Genomic DNA, 23,679 nt, shown 5'->3' with positions numbered 1-23,679 from the left:
TGGAATCTAACAATAAGCACTTTTGTTTACACATATTTTCTTTTATGATTTTTTTAATTTGCAAGGTGTTTTTCTCGTGTTGAAGGTTCATTTATGCCTTAATGGGACGCTGGATCAGTAGAAACCTTTTGATTAACCATGTGCATTTTCTCTTAATGTTTAACTTTGCTGGAAATAATGTTAGAGATTTATGCCATAATGTTCGCAGGATCTAGTTAGTTACTTAACTCACCAATTAATATCAATAAATTACCAATTAGACTGCATAAATATTTATGTGCTTGCCACACTTTTTGTAATCCTTGCTTAATTGCAATCAGCCATCCATCAGTGCACGAACAGTAGAAACCAAGTTTTTAACCATTTAGTCTTAGAGGTACATTTTCGATTGTTTTTTTTGAAAAATTAGTCTTTCTGAATAAACTTTTGTTGGTTGACCTGAGGATCCTTTCCCTGTGCAAACTTTTGTTGGTTGACCTAAGGGTCCTTTTCAATTGCAATCTTTCTCCTGATGCTTAATTGACTCGAGTGACCGATAAAGAAAATTACTTTTGTAATTGCAGACAAGTGAAGCTACACCTGGAACAGAAGATTGGGAGCTCCCTGCTGTGGTATACCCCCCCTCCATCCCGCCCCCCCCCCCCCCGCCCCCGACGGCCTGTAGATCCTAGACGTTCCAGGCATGCCTCTTCCCCTTCCTGCCATGTACATAGCTTACTTGTTATGTTGTCGCGATTAGATAAATTTCTATGAACATCGTCATTCTATTTGAGCGTATTGGTTGGTGATTAGTCGAAAAAGGAATAAATTGGAGAAGAAAAATTGTAGCTTTATTCTACTATAAAAAATCCAGGGGGCTCCTAATCTGCAATAGCTTACTCATTGGCTCAGGAACATGAACATATACTGCTATGCTTTATATGCCTACTTTTTTAAGTTTTCTTTAACTTTTGCATAGTCTTTTGTTACCAAGTAGAACAATCAGGACATACATAACCTCTCTCTCTCTCTCTCACACACACACACAGACACACACACACACTCACAATCAGGACATACATAACGGCTGGTAATCGAGCCATTGGCGATTTATTGTTTGGATGTGTGGTGGTGGTCTTGTGTTATTGTGACTGATCATCATCTTGCTTGAGGATGTGATTGCAATTCTGTGTTGGGCTCCTTTTTGTAGTGCATGCACCATTTATTTGTGCAATCCATATTCTAATTCTACACCCCATTGCATGTCCGTCCACAAGGCTTGTCTTGTTGTCCCTATGGTCCGGTGTCGACAAACCCTAAATTATAAAACCTTGGCTTTTAGGGTGCCTCGGTGTCGATAAAAACCTAAATGATGAAAGCTTAGGCTTTTGGGGTGCCTCGGCGTTGACAAACCCTAAATGATAAAAACTTAGCTTTTAGGATGCCTCGGTGTCGACAAACCCTAAATGACGAGACCATGATCTTGTTCCTTGACCATAACCAACTTTTTGACCAAACTTTTTTCCTATTTAGAGAAAAACATGGCCCACAACGATGTGGCCGGCGGTTCGGGCAAGGCATTTTGGGAGCCGTCCCAGGAGAAGGAGGAAGAACCTCACCGCTATGAGGACGTCGCGGAAGACACCGATCCCGACTACACAACCCCTAGTGACGTCGGGGATGACACCACTGATGGTGCCGCCGAGGATGCCACCACTGATGATGGCAGCGCATGCACATATGGTAGTGATGCCCGCAGCTCTCTTCTATGTGATGGTAGTTTAGATGATCGATATCGACTTGTAATGTGAAGACAAACTCGCTACTCGCGGTCTCGAGACTTGTAATGTTCTAACTTTGTTCGGTATTTTAAATTCGGAGACTAATATGATGAATTATATTCGAAGACTAATCTTCTATTGTATTCGATAAATCTGCTGTTTATATGTTGTGCTCTCTATATTCTGTGCAATAATATGTTTTGTAATCTGTGCAAATATCAGAAAAAAAAACCTAATATTCATACTAGTGGCGCACTGCAAAAGCACACTAGTGGCGCGCCGTCAACTAGTGCACCATTAGTAAGCCAGAGCACATGCGTAGATATGGCCCCTGGGAGGCATACTAATGGCGCACCATGAGCTATACTAATGGAGCACTTCCTGGTGCGCCATTAGTATACCACATACTAATGGCGCACCATGAGCTATACTAATGGCGCACTGCCTGGTGCGCCATTAGTATACCAGATACTAATGGCGCACCTGTGGTGCGCCATTAGTAAAAAATTCTAATGGCGTGATGCTAGTTGCGCACCTATAGTGCGCCATTAGTAGCCAAAACAGGTGCGCCACTAGCAGGCCTTTTCCTAGTAGTGTGTGCTTCACTTATATCTTTTGAGCTAGATACTTTTGCTCTATGTTCTTCACTTATATCTTTTAGAGCGCAGTGGTGCGTGGCTTGGTAGTTGATCTATGCTTTGAAAGTAGTCTCAAAAGGGGTAGTTATCCAAAGGGATACGAAAACTTCCACCTTCATGTGCATTGAATAGTTAGAGAAGTTTGATTCATCTCAATTATTTTTGAGTTGTGGTTATGGTAATATTGAAATCGTGCTAGTAAGGTGTTATGGATCTTGAAATACTTGTGTTGAAGTTAGTGATTCCCGTAGCATGCACGTATGGTGAACCGCTATGTGATGAAATCTGAGCATGATTAGTCTATTGATTGTCATCCTTTGCATGGCGGTCGGGATCGCACGATGGTTTATACCTACCAACCCTTCCCCTAGGAGTATGCGTTCAATGCTTTGTTTGGATTACTAATAAAACTTCTGCAACAAGTATATGAGTTCTTCATGACTAATATTGACTCCATGGTTTAGATGCACTTTCACCTTCCACCATCACTATCTTCTTAGTGTCGTGCAACTTTTGCCGGTGCACAAAACCCACCATTAGCCTCCCCCAAAACAGCCACCATACCTACCTACTATGGCTTTTTCAAAGTCATTCCGAGATATATCGCCATGCAACTACCACCATGATATGTGCCACCACGCCTACTTTGCCTTTGTACGATCGTAAGATAGCTAGCATGATGTTTCCATTGATGTCTATGCCGTGCTAGATCATTGCCACGGTACACTACCAAAGTCATTCCATATAGAGTCATAATTGCTCTAACTTTTGAGTTGAAAGTGTGATGATCATCATTATTGGAGCATTGTCCCATGTGAGGAAATAAAATAGGCCAAAGAAGCCCATAAAAAAATAGGCCAAAGAGCCCACCAAAATAAAAAAAGATATAAAAAATATGAGAGAAAAAGAGAGAAGGGACAATGCTACCACTTTTTCCACACTGTGCATTTTGAGCACCATGATCTTCATGATTGAGAGTCTCTCGTTTTGTCACCACCATATAGCTAGTGTGAAATTCTCATTATATAACTTGGCTTGTATATTCCAATCATAGGCTTCCTCAAAATTGCCTTAGGTCTTCGTGAGCAAGCAAGTTGGATGCACACCCACTAGTTTTCTTTAAGAGCTTTCACATACTTGTAGCTCTAGCGCATCGTTTGTATGGCAATCGCTACTCATTCACATTGATATCTATTGATGAGCATCTCCATAGCTCATTAATATGCCTAGTTAATGTGACTTTCTTCTCCTTTTTGTCTTGCAAACTCCACCACATTCCACACCATCTATAGTGCTATAACCATGGCTCACGCGCATGTATTGCGTGAGAGTTGAAAATGTTTGAGAAAGTAAAGGTGTGAAACCATTACTTGGCCAATACCGGGGTTGTGCATGATTTAAATTCGTTGTGCAATGATGATAGAGCATAGCCAGACTATATGGTTTTGTAGGGATAAATTTCTTTTGTCCTTGTTATTTTGAAAGTTCATGATTACTTTGCTAGTTTGCTTGAATTATTATTGTCTCCACGTCAATAGAAAACTATGGCTTTGAATCTAATGGATCTGAACATTCACGTCACATAAGAGGAATTACAAAGGACACTTATGCTAGGTAGCAGGAAAGCATCAAAAATTCATTCTTATCACTTCCCTACTCGGGGACGAGCAGGAGTTAAGCTTGGGGATGCTTGATACGTCTCAAACGTATCTATAATTTTTTATGGTTTCACGTTGTTATCTTGCCTTCTTTGTATGTTTTATGTACCTTTTTATATCTTTTTTGGGACTAACTTATTGATTCAATGCCAAGTGCCAGTTCCTGTTTTTCCGTGTTTTTGACTCTTTTCAGATCTGATTTTGGAACGGAGTCCAAACGGAAGAAAAACCCCGAAATGATTTTTTCCCGAACGGAAGAAGTCCAGGGAGCCTTTGGGCCAGGCCAAGTGGGCCCCAGGGAGCCCACAAGCTCCCACCCAGACACCAGGGGGAGGCGGCGGTGGGCAAGCTTGTGGCTTCCCTGGCCGCCTCCTGACCTAGGTGTTGCGCCTATATATTCCCAAATATTCCGCAAGAAATCAGGGGAGCCTCGAAAATACTTTTCCGCCGCCGCAAGCTTCCGTTTCCGCGAGATCTCATCTGGAGACCCTTCCCGGCGCCCTGTCGGAGGGGACTTTGGAGGTGGAGGGCTTTTCATCATCATCATCGCCCCTCCAATCACTCGTGAGTAGTTTACTTCAGACCTACGGGTCCGTAGTTAGTAGCTAGATGGCTTCTTCTCTCTCTTGGATCTTCAATACAAAGTTCTCCATGATCTTCACGGAGATCTATCCGATGTAATCTTCTTTGGCGGTGTGTTTGTGAAGATCCGATGAATTGTGGACTTGTGATCAGATTATATATTTTATATATTTGAGTCTTTGCTGATTTATTATATGCATGATTTGATATCCTTGTAAGTCTCTCCGAGTCTTGGGTTTTGTTTGGCCAACTAGATCTATGATTCTTGCAATGGGAGAAGTGCTTGGTTTTGGGTTCTGCCATGTGGTGACCTTTCCTAGTGACAGTAGGGACAGCAAGGCACACATCAAGCAGTTGCCATCAAGGGTAAAAAGATGGGGGTTTTATCATTGGTTTGAGATTATCCCTCTACATCATGTCATCTTGCTTAAGGCGTTACTCTGTTCTTATGGACTTAATACACTAGATGCATGCTAGATAGCGGTCGACGTGTGGAGTATTAGTAGTAGATGCAGACAGTATCGGTCTACTTGTTTCGGACGTGATGCCTATAGAAATAATCATTGCATAGATATCGTCACGACTCTGCACAGTTCTATCAATTGCTCGACAGTAATTTGTTCACCCACCGTCTACTTGCTTTCATGAGAGAAGCCACTAGTAAACACTACGGCCCCCGGGTCTATTCACATCCATCGTTTCCAACTCTGCTTTTACTTTTCTTTTTTACTTTGTTGCTTTCAGTTCTCACTTGGCAAACAATCTATAAGGGATTGACAACCCCTTCATAGCGTTGGGTGCAAGCTTTTGTGTTTGTGCAGGATCTTGGGATACTCTTCCGCCAGATTGATACCTTGGTTCTCAAACTGAGTGAAAACTTACCGTCATTGTGCTACATCACCCTTTCCGCTTCGAGGGAACACCAACGCAAAGCTCCATGGCCACGGCGGAAATCCATTGCATACTTGCCTAGGAAGTCCCTTAAGGCGTAGCCACAACATAAAGATCAAGCCAAGTATTCTCCCGTCGACCTGCCTATCTCTGGCGCCGTTGGAAGGTCTTTTGTGCAGTAGGAGACGTATTTCTGGCACCATTGCCAGGGTACACAGCAAACATCAATGCCCCGGGAAGGCATCCCCTCTTTCGTCTTCAATCCATCGGTAACATTACTTGGAGCTATATTTTTATTCACCACATGACATGTGTTTTGCTTGGAGCGTCTTGTATCGTAGGAGTCTATTCTTTTTGTTGTGTCACAATCATCCATGCTGCACACCTTTTTGATAGAGAGAGACATGCACTCATCGTGATTTTGCTAGAATGCTCATAGCGCTTCATTTATATCTTTTGAGCTAGATACTTTTGCTCTATGTGCTTCATTTATATCTTTTAGAGCGCGGAGGTGCGTGATTTGGTAGTTGGCTTATGCTATGAAAGTAGTCCCAAATGTGATAGGTACCCAAAGAGGATGCAAAAACCTCCATCTTCATGTGCATTGAGTAGAAAGAGAAGTCTTGATTCCTCTCAATTAGTTTTGAGACGTGGATTTGGTAATATTAAGAGCTATGTTAGTAGGGTGTTGTGAATCTAGAAATACTTGTGTTAAAGTTAGTGATTCCCGTAGCATGCACGTATGGTGAACCGCTATGTTAGGAAATCGGAGCATAATTGATCTATTGATTGTCATCCTTTGTGTCGAGGTCGGGATCGCGCGATTGTTAACACCTACCAACCCTTCCCCTCAGAGTATGCATTTAGCACTTTGTTTCGATTACAAATAAAAACTTTCGCAACAAGTATGTGAGTTCTTCATGACAAATGTGAGTCCATGGTATAGATGCACTTTCACCTTCCACCATTGCTAGCCTCTTTAGTGCCGCGCAATTCTCGCCGGTGCACAACCCACCATATGCCTTCCTCAAAACAGCCACCATACCTACCTACTATGGCATTTTCATAGCCATTCCGAGATATATTGCCATGCAACTCCCACCGTTCCGTCTCATGACTTGTGCCGTCACTCTCATATTCCCATTGCATGATCGTAAGATAGCTAGCGAGATGTTTTCAACGTCATACGCCATGCTAGATCGTTGCACATCCCGGTACACTGCCGGAGGCATTTCCTATAGAGTCATCATCATTGTGAGCTTTGAGCTGTGAGTAAATAAAAGTGTGATGATCATCATTATTAGAGCATTGTCCCACATGAGAAAATAAAAAAAGAGGCCAAAGAGCCGAAAAACAAAAAAAAGGGGGAGAAAAAAAGAGGCCTAAGAGCCCAAATGAAAAAAAGAGAAAACGAGAGAAGGGAGAATGCTACTATCTTTGTCCACACTTGTGCTTCATAATAGCACCATGTTCTTCATGATTGAGAGCTTCTTGCTTTGTCACTACCATATGCTAGTGGGAATCTTCATTATATAACTTGGCTTGTATATTCCAATGATGGGCTTCCTCAAAATTGCCATTGGTCTTCGTGAGCAAGCAAGTTGGATGCACGCCCACTAGTTTTCCTTTTGAGCTTTCACATACTTATAGCTCTAGTGCATCTGTTGTATGGCAATCCCTACTCGTTGACATTGATATCTATTAATGGGCATCTCCATAGCCCTTTGATACGCCGAGTCAATGTGACCATCTCCTCCTTTTTGTCTCACAACCACCACCACACTCTATTCCACTTATAGTGCTATATCCATGGCTCACGCTCATGTATCGCGTGATAGTTATAAAAAGTTTGAGAAAGTAAGAGTGCGAAAACAATTACCTGGCCAATACCGAGGTTGGGCATGATTTACATTAGTTGTGTGAGGATGATGGAGCATAGCGAGACTATATGATTTTGTAGGGATAACTTTCTAGTTTGCTTGAAGTATTATTGTTTTCATGTCAATACCAAACTATTGTTTTGAATCTTACGGATCTGAACATTCATGACACATGAAAGAAGTTGCAAAGGACAACTATGCTAGGTAGCATTCCACATCAAAAATACATTCTTTATCACTTCCCTACTCGAGGACGAGCAGGAGTTAAGCTTGGGGATGCTTGATACGTCTCCAACGTATCTATAATTTTTTATGGTTACATGCTATTATCTTGTCAAACTTTGGATGTTTTGCATGCCTTTTATATATTTTTTGGGACTAACTTATTAACTCAGTGCCAAGTGCCAGTTCCTGTTTTTCCAAGTTTTTGACCCCTTTGAGAGGAGATTTTGAAATGGAGTCCAAATGGAATAATATCCCCGAAAAGAATTTTTCCGTAACGGAAGAAGATCAGGAGACTTGAGAGCCAAGGCAGGGGGCCCCAGGGGCCCCACAAGCCTTCACCCTGCGGCCAGGGGGGAGGCCGTAGCCCACAGGCTTGTGGGCCCCCTGGACGCCCTCCTCCCTAGGGGTTGCGCCTATATATTCCCTAAAAATCCCAAAAAAATCAGGATCCCATCTGGGGCACGTTCTGGTGCCCTACCGGAGGGGGATTCGGATACGGAGGGCTTCTTCATCAACACCATGACCTCTCCTATGATGCGTGAGTAGTTCACCATAGACCTACGGGGCCATAGCTAGTAACTAGATGGCTTCTTCTCTCTCTTGGATCTTCAATAAAAAGTGCTCCATGATCTTCATGGAGATCTATCAGATGTAATCTTCTTTTGCAGTGTGTTTGTTGAAATCCGATGAATTGTAGATTTATGATCAGATTATCTATGAATCTTATTTGAGTTTCTTCTAATCTCTCTTATGCATGATTTCATATCCTTGTAATTCTCTTTGAGTTGTGGGTTTTGTTTGGCCAACTAGATCTATGATTCTTGAACTGGGAGAAGTGCTTGGATTTGGCTTCATACCGTGCAGTGACCTCACCCAGTGACAAAAGGGGTAGAGAGGAACGCATCGTGATGTTGCCATCAAGAGTAAAAAGATGGGGTTTTCATCATTGGTTTGAGATAATCCCTCTACATCATGTCATCTTGCTTAAAGCGTTACTCTGTTCGTCATGAACTCAATTCACTAGATGCATGCTGGATAGAGGTCGATGTGTGGAGTAATAGTAGTAGATGCAGAAAGTATCGGTCTACTTGTCTCGAACGTGATGCCTATATGTATGATCATTGCCTTAGATACCGTCATGACTTTGCGCGGTTCTATCAATTGCTCGACAGTAATTTGTTTACCCACCGTGATACTTGCTATTTTGAGAGAAGCCTCTAGTGAACACTATGGCCCCCGGTTCTACTCCACACCATATTTTCAGCATTACACATTTTACTTCGTAGCAGTTTCCGCCTTCAGATCTCACTTTGCAAACAATCTTGAAGGTATTGACAACCCCTTTGAAGCGTTGGGTGCAAGCTTGTTTGTGTTTGTGCAGGTACTCTGGACTTGACGAGACCCTCCTACTGGATCGATACCTTCGTTCTCAAACTGAGGGAAATACTTACTGCTCTTGTGCTGCATCACCCTTTCCTCTTCAAGGGAAAAAACAACGCGAGCTCAAGGGTCGACAGAAGGATCTCTGGCACCACTGCCGGGGAATGACTTTTGTTGACGTAGCAGGAAGGTCCCTATATTTTTCAGGAAGTATATCATTCCGGTGCTATCAAGATCAACAACATGGCAGGTAATTGTCCGAGAGTGGTAAATGGCCAGAGAATCAAGCATTATATCTCAGGTACTCCCATAAATGTTGAAAGCAATATCATCAATACCATAACTCCGGAAGAATACCTAAGGGATATTTACCAGCCTGTTTCAGACTCCGAAAACGAAGAGGTATGTGATTCGGTAAGAAAACACACTCCAAAACTTTTCCAGTAGGAATTTTTCTCCGTTTTGGAATATTTGAAAAAATGGAAAAATTGGAAGTAGTCCGGAAAGCGCGCAAGGAGGCGACAAGCCTGCCAGGCGCGGGCCCACCCCCTCACCGCGCCTAGGGGGCTTGTGGCCACCTGGTGTGCCTCTCGGACTTTGTTTTCGTGCGGAGTAATCCTTCTGGTCTGAAAAAATCATTATATATTCTCCCGTAAGGTCTGACCCTCATATCACGCAGATTTCCTCTGTTTTCGTTTCGAGCCTGTTTTCTGCCGCAGATTTAAAGCAAGATGTCGTCTCAGGAATCTGTGAGGGAGAACAATCTCCCTCAAGTCTATGGAGAAGTAAATGCTGATCTGAGAAGAATGGAGGCTAGGGAAAGGCTACCTAAAGAGGCCAAGGGCAAAACTAAGGAGAAGAATCAGGCATGGGACAAAGTTCAATCTGTGCTCAACAAGGAAGAAGTTGAAGAAGTGGTTTTCCTCCAACCCTACCTCTACTAACTGTCTCCATCCTTGATTAAACTCTTGAGGTTTTATGAAACAACTCGTGCTCGCAATACTTATCTCACTCGTGAAGTTGTTTTGCTGGAGTAACATATCACAGATCTTCAAGGTATAAATGAAAGATTAATGGCCCTCTTGGAATCAAAGGACAAAGCAACACCACCACCATGACCTTCAAAGGAAGACAACTAAGAATGGGTATGGGCAATCCCCTTGGCTTGTGCCAAGCTTGCGGGAGTTGCCCCAGTATCGTATCACCATCACATCTTTTGCCTTTACCTTTGTTTTAATTTGTTCCTTTTCAGTTTTCTTTTTCTCTAGTAGATTAAAAGTCTTAGTGTTTTAGTCTTTAGTTTTGTTTTGTGTCACCCCCGATGTATTCGAGCTCGTGAGCCATATAATAAAGAGTGTCTTAGTTGAAGGGCTTTGCCTCTTGCCATGATCAAAAGAGTGAGAAAAGAACAAAAACATGAAAGATCATGTAATGATCTTATGGGAAGTGATGGCTTCACATATAAAAAGAATGTTGATTGAAACTTGTTGAGGGTAGACAAACGTAGACCTTGGTCATGGTTGCAATTAATAGGAAGTGATAAAGAAGGAGAGGTTCACATATAAATACATCATCTTTGACACCATCTATGATTGTGAACACTCACTAAACTATTGCATGCCTAGAAGTAGATGTTGGACAAGGAAGACAACATAATGAATTGTGTTTGCTTGGTTCTGAACAATGTTATGTGATTAGAGATCCCTTAGCCTGTGACGATTGCTTCCACCTCATTTTAGCCAAAACTCCCGCACCAAGTAGAAATACTACTTGTGCATCCACAAACCTTCAACCCAGTTTTGCCATGAGAGTCCACCAAACCTACCTATGGATTGAATAAGATCCCTCAAGTAAGTTGTCATCGGTGCAAGCAATAAAAAATTCTCCCTAATATGTATGATCTTTTAGTGTGTGGAAAATAAGCTTTGTATGAACCTGTGATGAGGAAGACATAAAAGCGACAGACGGCATAATAAAGTTCTTTATCACAGGAGACAATATAAAGTGACGTTCCTCCGCACTAAGAGGACACGCATCCAAACCTCAAAACCGCATGACAACCTCTGCTTCCCTCTACGAAGGGCCTATCTTGTACCTTTACTTTTTTCCCTTGAAAGAGTCATGGTGATCTTCACCAATTCCTTGTTTCGCCTTTATCTTGGCTAACGTCATATGCTAGGGAAAGATCTATATTCATATGCCAACTTGGAGGTAAGCATTCATGAATTATTGTTGTTGACATTACCCTTGAGGTAAGCAGTTAGGAGGCAAAACGATAAGCCCCTATCTTTCTCTGTGTCCAGCTGAAACTTTGAACAAATGAGTAGCACGTGAGTTGTAGCAATTGTAGAGAATGAAAAGATGATTGAGTATGTTGATTTGCTTTACAAGCTCTTATTTGACTCTTTCTGATGTTGTGATAAATTGAAATTGCTTCAATGACTATAGACTATCAGTTGTTATTTCTCGGTAAGGTTCTTGATCCGTACTTTACTTTGTGAAGGAATTGTCACTTTAGCATGAGAGATTATATGTTGGTATTGTTGTTCTGATCATGATCATGATGCATGCATGTTCGCATTTTGTTTTGTCGACACCTCTCTCCCTTAACATGTGGTCATATTTATTGAGCTCGGCTTTTGCATGAGGACAAGCGAGGTCTAAGCTTGGGGGAGTTGATACGTCCATTTTGCATCATGCTTTCATGTTGATATTTATCGCTTCTTGGGCTGTTATTTCACTTCACGGTACAATACTTATGCCCTTTCTCTCTTATTTTGCAAGGTTTACATGAAGAGGGAGAATGCCGGCAGCTGGAATTCCGGCCTGAAAATGGAGCAAGTTTGAGATACCTGTTCTGCGCAACTCCAAACGCCGTAAAATTAAACGAGGATTTTTTTCGGGATTTATAAAAAATATTGGTCCGAAGAAGTGCCAGAGGGGCGCCAGCAGGTGGCCACAAGTCTGCTAGGCGCGGCCACCCCCCTGGCCGCACCTAGGGGGCTTGTGGGCACCCAGCTGGCCCTCTGGCCCCCCTCTTCTGCTATATGAAGGGTTTCGTTCCGAAAAAAATCAAGAGGAGGATTTTTCGAGGATTCGCCGCCGCCACGAGGCGGAACATGAGCAGAACCAATCTAGAGCTCCAGCAGGACGATCCTGCCGGGGAAACTTCCCTCCCGGAGGGGGAAATCGTCGCCATCGTCATCAGCAACACTCCTCTAATCGGAGGGGACTCATCACCATCAACATCTTCATCAACACCATCTCATCTCCAAACCCTAGTTCATCTCTTGTAAGCAATCTCCGTCTCGCGACTCCGATTGGTACTTGTAAGGTTGCTAGTAGTGTTAATTACTCTTTGTAGTTGATGCTAGTTGGATTACTTGGTGGAAGAGTTTATGTTCAGATCCTTGATGCTACTCATTACCTCTCTGGCCAATTTTCTTCACCGTTGCTACTTTTGTTTTTTGTTGCTTGCTACGAATCATCTAACCACACAATCACTTGTTACCGATAATTTCAGTGCTTGCAAATATTTCCTTGCTGAAAACCACTTGTCAGATCCTTCTGCTCCTCGTTGGGTTCGACACTCTTACTTATGGAAAGTACTATGATAGATCTGCTATACTTGTGGGTCATCACTCCACCTTCCACTTGAGGTAAGCAATGAGGGGCGAGATGTATATCCATTAACTCGTCATCAAGCAAATTTTTGGCGCCATTGCCGGGGACTCCAGTTTTCAAGATAGGGGAGTTGCACGCTATCTTTTACCTTTGCTTTTTAGTCTTGTTAGTTTGCTTTCTAGTTTTTTCTTTAGAGTCTTATACCACAAACCAAAAAAAATAGTTGATTTTCTTCTAGTTGTCCTTTCTTCTTAGTACAACATGTTAAGGTTTGATGCTTTGAGGGAATTTGAGGTCCTAGATTTCCATCAAAGGAATGGAGAAAATATTAAGGAGGCTTGTGATAGAATTTCTGATGCACATAAAAGAATTATGCCTTGGATACCTATAATAATTGTGCTTTGAAATTTTTATCATTGGTTTTTTATATGGTGTAAACACTCTCTTGATATTATAGCTAAAGGAGATTTTTTTAGAGTGTGATCAGGCTAGAGCTCTTGATATTATACAAGGTCTATCTAAATACCTTGATTATGGTCGTGGATTCGACACTATTATAGATAGAATTTCTTCCATGGAAAGGAAAATAGATGCTCTAGACTTAAGAGAAAGAGAGAAACCCATGGTTGATAAGAAAAAGATTTTGAAACTAGATGATGACTGGGAGCCTTTTGTTAGAATTAGCATCTCTATCCAAGATTTCGTTGCTTATTGTGATATTGGATCCCTGGTTTCCACAATGCCAAAATTTGTTTATGATTATCTAAGGTTTTTAAACATAGACAATTTTTCATCTTATCATGAACATGATAATTGGGATATTTCTGAGATCCAGGGAAATGTAAAAGATGTCGAGGTTACATTCTCTAAAAGGAATGCAACGGTTGATTTCTTCATCATGAAGCCAAACCAAGGAAACATAGTTCTTGAAAGGGACTTCCTCCGAGCCATGAAATGCTTCATTGATATAGGTAAAGGACACATACGCTTATGTGGGAAAGCGAAAGGTACGTACCCGTTCCCTAGGAAAAATAAGGATGAACTTGTTGAGGATCCGTTTGAAGGTTTCGATGACTCCAATGACTTTGGTGAATTTTGATCCTCCTTTTTGCATCATGCCTAGCTCAAAGGCATAAAAGAAAGCGCTTGTTGAGAGGAAACCCAATTTCTTTTTACTTTTAGTTTTAGTGGTCTTGATGCTTGTTACTACTGTAGCAACATCATTGTATCTTTATTTTCAAGCTTTGTGCCAATTTATAGCCTCCGATCGCAAGAAAGTTCAAAAGTTGTGACGTGCCGTCCAGAAACAGATTATGTCGGCTTGACAAAAAATACCCCAAAAATCACCAGATCATCTTTTTGATCTGATTTCTTTTACAGTATGCTCCATATAATTTTCTTTCTGATGTCTATTGATTTGAGTTGCAGAAGTGCCCTAAACAATTATTTACTACCTGTTGTTCTGTTTTTCTCATATTTTGCCATGTTTTGCGTTTTCATCATTTTGCAAATTTTAAACTTTCTTTTCCTTTGCAAAAACCTTTTGGAAATCATGAGAAACAGTAGCTTTTCATGAAAATCTTTATTTTCAGCAGGAAATAAATTATTTTATTATGGGTGCTAACCACTCTAATCAGCTTATGATGAGTTTCGTATGAAGGGAGTTTTCAAGTATGCGATGCAAGATGATGAAAGAAGATCCAGGAGTGTCAAGTGCTCAAGCTTGGGGATGCCCCCATTCACCCCCAAGAATAATTCAACGAGACTCAAGCATCTAAGATTGGGGATGCCCCCGTGCAGCCCCTTCTCTATCAACAATCATCAGTTCGTCCATCTCCATGTTATATTTTTATCACTTCATATGTTATGTGCTATGCTTCAAGCGTCTCGTTCTTTACTTTTTAGTTTGTTTTAGTTTTCTTTGCTGTTCATAACAAGTTGGAACCTAGCCTTCTTTGCTAGGGAGAGAAACACGCTCCACTCCACCCTAGAACACAACATAGGTTTTCATGCTTATCTTTTTGGTGTGTTCTTTATCGTTTCATAGCTGCTGTCATGCTTAGCTCTTAGTTTTCAGGCTATATATTTTTAATAGATTTTATTTAGGTTGCTTTTGGAAGTCTCTTGAGTTATCATGATTATTTTGCTTAGAGAGTTTGCTTGTTGCACTGAGTTGTGTGTCTTGCATGAGTAGGTAATTGAGGTTGCTATTTAAGTATAGTAGTAACTTGCAATAGTTTTCAGGTATTGATTTGAGTAATGTTTGGACTATTGGTGCCAAGAGCTTGAGCCTATTAGTGATAGGTGTCGTATTTTTGGAAATCTATGTGTATTTTCAAAAACTAAAAAAGAAATTAGTTGAGAACTCTAGCTACTAGATTGATCGCTAACCTCTGGAGGGGTTGGAATATATAGAGTACCCTCACATTACCATTGGTCGAGGATGCGCAAGGATAACCAAACCCCCAAACACTCATCCTTGGGATACTTGTCTCTTTGTGAATCTCCTAACTAGATAGAGTGTTACTGATAATAATTCTATGAGTTCTTTAGACTAATGCGAGTATTCGATTGTTGGCACTTCCACCATCCATATTTTGCTAGCCTCTTCGGTACCGTGCATTGCCATTTCTCATCTTGAGAGTTGGTGCAAAATTCATCGGTGCATCCAAACCCTTGGCATGATACGCTCTATCATCATAAGCCTCATTATATCTTTCCTCAAAACAGCCACCATACCTACCTATTAAGGCATTTCCATAGCCTTTCCGAGATACATTGCCATGCAACATCCACCATCTCATGACTTGATCTTCATGTCATACATGCTTTTGCTTGATCGAGGAGCTGCATGCTGGTTGGGTCTTGCCCTTATTATTGCTACATGATGCGCTAGTTTCATTGCATATCCTGCTACACTAGCACACGCATACATTTGCATACATCACGATAGTTTTTATTTGTCTTTATGTTGAGTACTTCTTATAAAGTGTGAAGATCTTCTTTTTACCCTTGTAAAACATAGAGTGTTGCCCTTACGTGAGGAAAAGATCCCAAAGAGGACTAATTAAAAGATCCTAAAGAGGACACATGAAAAGATCCAAAAGAGGCCAAATGAGAGATAAATAGAAAGAGCCAAAGAGGCCACAAAAAAATAAAAATAAAAGAAAGAAAAAATAAATAAAAAAGATAGAAGGGGGCAACACTACTATTCCTTTTGAAAGATCCACACTCGTACTCGATTGTTATACTTGTACTCCATAGAGATTATCATTCATGCATAACTTTGTGGGGACCCTTATACTATAGAACTTGGCTTGTATATTCCAAGGATGAGCGTCCTAAAATGAGCTCTAGGTATTCATGAGAAAGCAAGTTGGACACACCCCCACTAGTTCCATTGGAGAGCTTACCTTAGCTCATATGTGCATCCGTTGGATGGCAATCCCTACTCCTCACATCATATCTATCATTTGGCTTCCTCTCGCCTATGGTTGTCCTCATTGATGTGAGCCTTTCACACCCTTTTTGTCTTCCTTCCCCATCATTATTCTATTTGCCATCCTAAGTGCCAACCTATCTTGCTTGCGCTCATCAATTGCATGAGTGCTCAAAGTCGAAAGGGAGAGGATCATTTTGACTTGTGCCTGACTAGTGGTCTGGGGATGAGTCAAAATAAGATTCTGAAGGAGACCAAGTGTGAAGTTTAGTAGATTGAGTTCTCAATTAAAAAGTATATTTTATGCTCTAAATCCATCTCCCATTTCTTGCACGCAAACACCATTTGGAGACATTCGAGTCACGGACAGCGAGAGCTCTTGCACCTTTATGTTTTTACTTTGCTATTTTCAATACTAGATATAGAATCTAGCTTGTTATTGTATTAACTTGAATTGCATATTTACTTGCTTTCCTTTGAAGTTCTTATATGTATATTAGTATGTCACCACATAAATTATTTGTGTTGTCATTTACCTACTCGAGGACGAGCAAGAATTAAGCTTGGGGATGTTGATAGTCCCAAATTTATCTATAATTTCTTCTTGTTCCATGATCTTTTTGGTGACATTGTTATATGTTTTGCTACACTTTTATATCTTTTTACTCATATTTGGACTAACCTACTAACTCAGTGCACCCAGTGCAAGTTTCTGTCTGCTGATGTCTCTTTTGCAGGGGCTTTTGCCCAAATTTCCACAGCTTAAAAAATCCGGAGAAAAATATATAAAAATCAGCGCGACGGAAGCTTCACGAAGCACAAAGATGGCCCAGAGGGGAGCCAGGGGCTGCCCAGGCGGCCTCCATGCATGGCCTCGCCCCTGGCCGTGCCCACAGGTCTCCTGGGTGGGTCACACCTCCTGTGGTGCCCTCCTTCAGCCTATATTTACCTTTCCGATCGAAAACCCATCCATCATATCCAAAATCGTGAATTTCTCCACTGTTCCGCCGTGGCAACGCTTCCGAGATCGGGAGCGTCAGGAGATCTCTTCCTGACATCCTGCCGGAGGGAGGACTGACATCCTAGAGCTTCTCCACCGCCATGGACGCTTCCCAAACATGATGTGAGTAGTCCTCCTTTGACTATGAATCCATGACCAGTAGATGTGTGATATCTTCTCTCCAATCTTGTGCTTCAATGTTTAGCCCTTGTGAGCTGCCCTACATGATCAAGGCAACTACGTAATTTTCCTGCTATTGCTATGCTCGGTTTGCTCGGATCCGATGGATTATGAGATTATCGTCAGATTGTGATGAGTTATATATTTGATTATCCTTTTATATTTGGTCTTTAGTGATTCATGCATGTTCTCCGTTGCTTTGTATTGCTTTGGCCGAGTAGTAGATTATAACTCCAAGAGGGAACGTTTTGCATGATTGTGGGTTCATGCCCCCTGATGTCTTGCTTGAGTGAAAGAAACATGAGACTAGGGGATATGATGTTGCCACCAGGGAGAAAACAATGGTGCTTGTGACCACGGTTGCAAGGCTACTTGACCTTACACAAAGTTCGTTAATGAAGTTGTTCGTTGCTTTGAGTTTACACTTTGGGTGGGGCTCGCAACTTAATACTAGCGAGATGTTCTGGATAGATATCTTAAGGTGGATGATTAGTAAGTAGATGCTGATGAATAAATGGTCTACTTGTCTTGGCGTACTGCCAATTACTTTTGAGCATCTAACTTTCTTGTAGAATGATTAGCATTGCGGTGCGTTCATAATTATGTCAATTCCCAAGCTGTAAGTTGTTTACCCATGCATAGTTGTTTAGCGTCTTTTGGGAGAGAGACATTGCTACGGTGACAAAAATCTTCTGTCGTCTCTTGAGCTTGCGTTGGTTTTTCCCTTGAAGAGGAAAGGGCGATGCAGCACAGGAGCAGTAAGTATTTCCCTCAATTTGAGAACCAAAGTATCAATCCAGTAGGAGAATCTCGTCAAGTCCAGAGTACCTGCGCAAACACAAAAGAGCTTGCACCCAACGCTATAAAGGGGTTGTCAATCCCTTCAAGATTGATTGCAAAGTGAGATCTTAAGGCGGAAAGTGCAACGAAGAAAAAGAGAAGGCTGAAAATATTGTGTGGAGTAGACCCGGGGGCCATAGTGTTCACTAGAGGCTTCTCTCAAAATAGCAAATATTACGGTGGGTGAACAAATTACTATCGAGCAATTGATAGAACCGCGCAAAGTCATGATGATATCTAAGGCAATGAACATACATATAGGCATCACGTTCGAGACAAGTAGACCGATACTTTCCGCATCTACTACTATTAGTCCATACATCGACCGCTATCCAGCATGCATCTAGTGTATTGAGTTCATGACGAACAGAGTAATGCCTTAAGCAAGATGACATGATATAGAGGGATAAACTCAAACCAATGATGAAAACCCCATCTTTTTACCCTTGATGGCGAGAACACGATGCGTGCCTCGCTACCCCTTCTGTCACTGGGTGAGGTCACCGCACGGTATGAACCCAAAACCATGCACTTCTCCCATTGCAAGAATCATAGATCTAGTTGGCCAAACAAAACCCACAACTCAAAGAGAATTACAAGGATATGAAATCATGCATAAGAGAGATCAGAAGAAACTCAAATAAGATTCATAGATAATCTGATCATAAATCCACAATTCATCGGATCTCGACAAACACACCACAAAAGAAGATTACATCGGATAGATCTCCATGAAGATCATGGAGAACTTTGTATTGAAGATCCAAGAGAGAGAAAAAGCCATCTAGCTACTAGCTATGGACCCGTAGGTCTATGGTGAACTACTCACGCATCATCGGAGAGGTCATGGTGTTGATGAAGAAGCCCTCCGTATCCGAATCCCCCCTCCGGCAGGGCACCAGAATGTGCCCCAGATGGGATCTTGCATACATAGAAGCTTGCAGCGGCAGAAAAGTAGTTTCAATGATCTCCTGATTTTTTCTGGGATTTTAGGGAATTTATAGGCGAAAGACCTAGGGTAGAGGTGGCCCAGGGAGCCCACAAGCCTGGGAGGCGCGGCCCCCCTGGCCGCGGCTAGGGGGCTTGTGGGTTCCCTGCTGGCCCCCTGCCTTGATTCTCAGGCTTCCCGATCTTCTTCTGTTTCGGAAAAAATCTTTTTGGCAGTTTCGTTCCGTTTGGACTTCGTTTAAAATCCTCCTCTGAAAGGGGTCAAAAACAAGGAAAAAAACAGGAACTGACACTTGGCACAGAGTTAATAAGTTAGTCTCAAAAAAGATATAAAAGGCATACAAAACATCAAAACTTTAACAAGATAATAGCATGAAACCATAAAAAATTATAGATACGTTGGAGACGTATCAGACATCACTAGTGAACATCATGTGACTCAGGTCCATATCACCACCATTGCTTACACCTCCACCATTTACTGCTTTCATTTACTTTTCCGTTGCAATCACTATCACTATTCCCGCTTATGTTTTGGTCCTTTGCAAACTACAAGGCCGGAGAGATTGATAACCTCTCTGTACTCGTTGGGAGCAAAGTTATTTGTTGTGTGTGCAGGTCCACGTCTTCTGCTAGAGCCAGAGCAACAGACACCTAATTTTTGATCCTCGGAGTCTTCCTGGTTCGATAAACCTTACAGTCCCCGTGTAAGGGAAATCTGTTGCTGAATACATCTCCACCTTCCACTTGGGGTAACCAACGAGGGGCGAGAAGTATATCCATCAACTCGTCATCATGGCCCCGCCTGTCGGTGAGCCATCCGTTGCCTCCGAGTGGCGTAGTCTCCCCTGGTGCGCTTTCTTCTCACTAATGCGTATTTTGGCCGAAGCATTTTCCCTTGGTACGTCTGCCTCTCTGGAAAGCGTATTTGGTCCAAAGTGTTTTCTATTCCTTTCCTTAAAAAACAGATTTGACCAGGGTCTTTAAATGGCTCTAACTTTTTAAAGAAAACTCCAAAACAACTCATTCTTTTTCCTACCTATATAAAATATCCTCTAGTTTATTTACAAATTTATTTCAAAAAACTTCAAACAACTTTTATGTGCTGTTTTAAATTTGTGCGTTAATTTAGATATTTGTCAAAATAGGATTTGCAGAGAGGGGACTCACTTCAAGAATTTGTTGTGCACATCACACTCCTCAACTCCAAAGGCAAGCATCTTGAACTCTTATTTACATCAAGTTGTGTGATGTTTGTTGTGGTACATCTATTGCATGATTTTAGTTTATGTTGATAAAAATATCGCATGAAATCATACCTTGCATGACAACATGTGATGGATATTTTTTGTTGCTAAGTTTGTGGATGGCGAGTGGTGAGTGGGTACTGCCTCATACCTCGTATGCTATGTTGGTCTGGACAACCTCGGAGTAAGGTGTGTCGTGGTGGAAATAAGACCATGGGCTGACATCTCGTGGGTAGAGAGTGGTCAGTGAAAGCTTGTTGGTGTTTGATGGTAGTAACCCTCAAATAATACCTTCAGCAAGATTGTGTGGTACTAACCCTTGCAGGAAAATATTAAACCTCCTAAGTCGACTGTAGTTCGAGTCTTCTCTATGTGTGACCTTAACTTTCATGCTACCGCGGGTCTTCTCGAAAGGGAATACGGTCTAGTAGGTCGTAAATCTATTACCAGGGACACACCAAGTAGAGAGGACGAGATGAAGGTATCCATGGCCCTGGACTAAATCCAGTCATCCAGTCAGGGGGTATGGGTGTCTCCGGTCTCGGACCGATAGGGAATGGCCATTCCCTTGTAGCGCGCGGTATAAATTGGATCCCATGCTAGTCGAGGTTGGAGCCTTCCCCGTCTTATGGTTTTCTCTCGCAGCGCAGTCCGAGTGATGTCGGTATTCGTGGGAGAAAATGGGTTTGTACTAGTTATGAGTGTTTACTTCTAAAATACCATGCGTAGGATTAGTCCAAGGGACTCTTGAAACCCGTGGGATGTGGGTAAAGAGTACACCCTCTGCAGAGTCAAAACTATTCGAGTAGTCGTGTCCACGGTCAAGGACGACTAGTTGACTAGTCAAGTGTCGGTTCGTGTGTCGATCTTCGAAGGAAGTTAATGACATCGTGAGACAAATCACGAAATATGGTGGATGATCATGACTATTGTTTTTTTTGTGGACTAATCCCTATGATTATGTTGGTTGAATATCTGTGGGAAGATTCTACCTCCTGGATATTCAATATTTATTATTATTTCTTATAAGCCCTTTTTGTGGTGTCGCTTAGACGCGCGATAGTGGCATGCTTGTTATTATTTCTTATAAGCCCTTTCTATGGTGTCGCTTAGACGCTCGAGTGTGGCATACTCGTATTATTTCTTATAAGCCCTTTCTGTGGTGTTGCTCAGACGCTCGAGTGTGGCAACTACTATTTCTTTCATACAAGCACTTTGTGTGGCGTCGCTGAGACGCCCGACTCTGGCAACTGTTATTACTTGCATGTGAATCCTTTAGGCGTTGTCGCTCTGACGCCCGACTGCGACACACATGCAATTACTTGTTCATTGTTATCCTTCCTTGCTTGTTTATATAACATTGGTGGAGGAAGTTTATATGCACGAATGCATCCGTGAATAAATTCTTATGGCATGATAGAGTTATTTTAGTGGACCATGCATGCATCTCACCTGCTTTAACTTATCAGTTTTCTTGATGTTTGCGAGTACATTCAAAGTACTCATTGGCTTGTCCCTGGTTATTGTCCTAGCCAGATTGCATGGAGAGGAGCATGATGTTGTCGACCCCGGAACCTAGGAGTCCAGGATAGCAGCCTTGTGAGGTAAGAATTTATCCAGGTCAGTTGTTCCTTTGGGAATGGAGTCCCATGGACACTAGAGATTCCTCGAGTCGCTTCCACAGTCAACCTTAGACTTTTGTCCAAACTAGTAGACCTTTATGGTATTGTAAACCAGATTTTGTATTTTGCTTGGATATTCTATATCAAGTGACTGTCTACCAACTAACTGTAGTCTTGGGGCTGGTTAACACAAAGACCTGTTTTTTGGAAATTATTTTCTAAAAAACTATCGCCACAACATTCCTCCTATTGGCGTTGGTTGGGACCTAAAACACCCAAAATAAGGAATATGTGCTAGCTACTTATCTAGTGTCGGTAATGTAAACCCTCAGCATGTGACAAAATTCGAAAGCATACACATAAACTAAAATCAACTCACCTCTCACATGTCAACATAGAAAAAAATAGTTCAAGTAGAATGGAAAGAAGATCCTACTCTAAAACATGTCATGCATGTAACCTGAATCTAAAAATAGAAGCTATTGGAAATATAAATTTGTGAGTCTGTTGTTCAATGGTTGTGCCAAAAAACCTCATACTTATCAAGTTGTTTCCAGTGCAAAATTGTCCTTTTTTAGGATTGTATCCAGCTAAACACTAATGTATTAAGTTTTCTATGTTGTTTCATAACCTTGGTTTTTAGAATAATAATGTTGAGAATTGAAAATTACCTCCACGGCCGCCGTGAATAATATTATTATGACACATCTGATTAGTGACTCAGTTTTAAGAACACAACATCTCCTCGTATGCATCTCGTGGTAAGTACTCCCTCCGTCCCAAAATTCTTGTCTTAGATTTGTCTAGATATGAATTTTCTAGACAAATCTAAGACAAGAATTTTGGGAAGGAGGGAGTAATAAGCAAATCTGAATGACTCCTCGGCACTTTGAATTTAATAATACATATGTCAGACATAGGTAAGTCACTCGTCATCGCATGTGAGGAGAACGATATGGTTTAGGGAAAACCAATGATGCCTTCGAAGTAATGACCTTTCCTTGGGTACATTCATAAGAAGTTCAAGGATCTCCACGAGAATCCAGAAGCGTATATCCTCGCCCTCGAACTTGTTGATGAAAACATGGTTGCACACCAACAAATATGATGATTTAGCATAGCTGAGCATGCTCCAGAAACATATAAGTAAAAGGGGATGCTAACAAAGAGCTCTAAAGTAGAAAAGCGTCATTTTATATGTTGCAAGGAATATAGCGATATAAAAGTATGATATGTATTACAATTATGGCATGACTCTAAAGAGTAAAGGTAAGGAGGAAAAGACTGTTAGTTGCCTTTAAGATTTGCAGATATTTAGAAATCACTTTATAAATAAAAATAATAGATATGTGCAATAAACTATACAGCCAGCCAATAAACTAAATTAACTGTAAATAAAAGAAGTTCTAAAATAATACTATTTAAAAAGTAGATATAAGTACATAACCAACTCTTGTAGGTCAAATATATATAGTAATACTATTCATCATCGAGAGTGCAGAATAAGTAATTCTTCATCAGAGATAATTTTACGGTTGTTTCATAAATGAATTTCATTTTCTATACAAATAGTGACATGCATATTGGTTCATTGTATCGTTGGATAGCTATAGAAAATCCGCAACTTCGCCATGTTGAACACTTTTCGAGATTCCTAACGGGTTAAGTGCACTTTAAAACATCTTGGGCACCCAACGACTGGCAGCGAGCGTATTTTTGTGTTTTTTCTAAACCTCTGCGCCGGACTGAAGCAAATGATACAGTT

Source organism: Hordeum vulgare, chromosome 3H (assembly GCF_904849725.1).
Source record: "Hordeum vulgare subsp. vulgare chromosome 3H, MorexV3_pseudomolecules_assembly, whole genome shotgun sequence".
In the NCBI taxonomy this organism is placed as follows: Eukaryota; Viridiplantae; Streptophyta; class Magnoliopsida; order Poales; family Poaceae; genus Hordeum; species Hordeum vulgare.
The sequence above is the reverse complement of the archived record's forward strand: the minus strand, read 5'-3'. Positions refer to the sequence as shown.